Source organism: Octopus bimaculoides, chromosome 5 (genome assembly GCF_001194135.2).
Source record: "Octopus bimaculoides isolate UCB-OBI-ISO-001 chromosome 5, ASM119413v2, whole genome shotgun sequence".
Classification (NCBI taxonomy): Eukaryota; Metazoa; Mollusca; class Cephalopoda; order Octopoda; family Octopodidae; genus Octopus; species Octopus bimaculoides.
The window spans coordinates 107,840,798-107,841,626 of NC_068985.1; positions in this window are offsets into that span (position 1 = coordinate 107,840,798).

The window sequence follows — 829 nt, forward strand, 5'->3', positions numbered from 1 at the left end:
AGTACAGCAGGGTTCGCCACCATCCCCTGCCGGAGCCTCGTGGAGCTTTAGGTGTTTTCGCTCAATAAACACTCACAATGACCGTCCTGGGAATCGAAACCGCGATCCTATGACCGCGAGTCTGCTGCTAAGGTACAGTATATGGCTAAAAATAGACTACAAGCCTCTATTCCTTTGATTTCCTATTTATTCGCGGTTAGATTAAACGCTTGACATCTCTCATTTTCAGGGTCTTTATATTGCAACATCTTTTATCTTTTACTCGTTTCAGTCATTGGGCTGCGACCATGCTGGGACACCGCTTTGAAGGCTTTTAGTCGAATAAATCGACCTCAGTATCTTTTTTTTATTTTTAAGTCTGGTACTTATTCTATCGGAACCCGTTTACCGAAGCACTAAGTCACAGGGAAACAAACTGCCTAACAAAGTGAAACTCACTCTTTAAGTACCAGTTTTACTGCGCATGCGCACTCGAGGGGCTTCAGGTGGTGAAGTCCCATGCGCATGTGCAGAATAGTATTTCCTCAATGGCGGCTATAATTTCGCGCCACGGATCTATTTTAAAACGGGGGCCACATTTTTCATTAATGTTTTACGTAGTGTTTTTGGTACGGAAAGACTTTCAAACTTCGTATACTTATCTATTTTGTGTTATAGAACAGAAAAATATTTTTGTATTCGAATTTATTTCATGTAAAAAATTGTCTTATTTCGATAATTTCAACCAATCACTGACAAGTATTCAGTTGTTTACATTTACTCCTTTGGCTGATTAAGCGGTGTAAAGCGTATTTAATCTCCATACCTTCGTTTTATTTGCTTTTTTCAT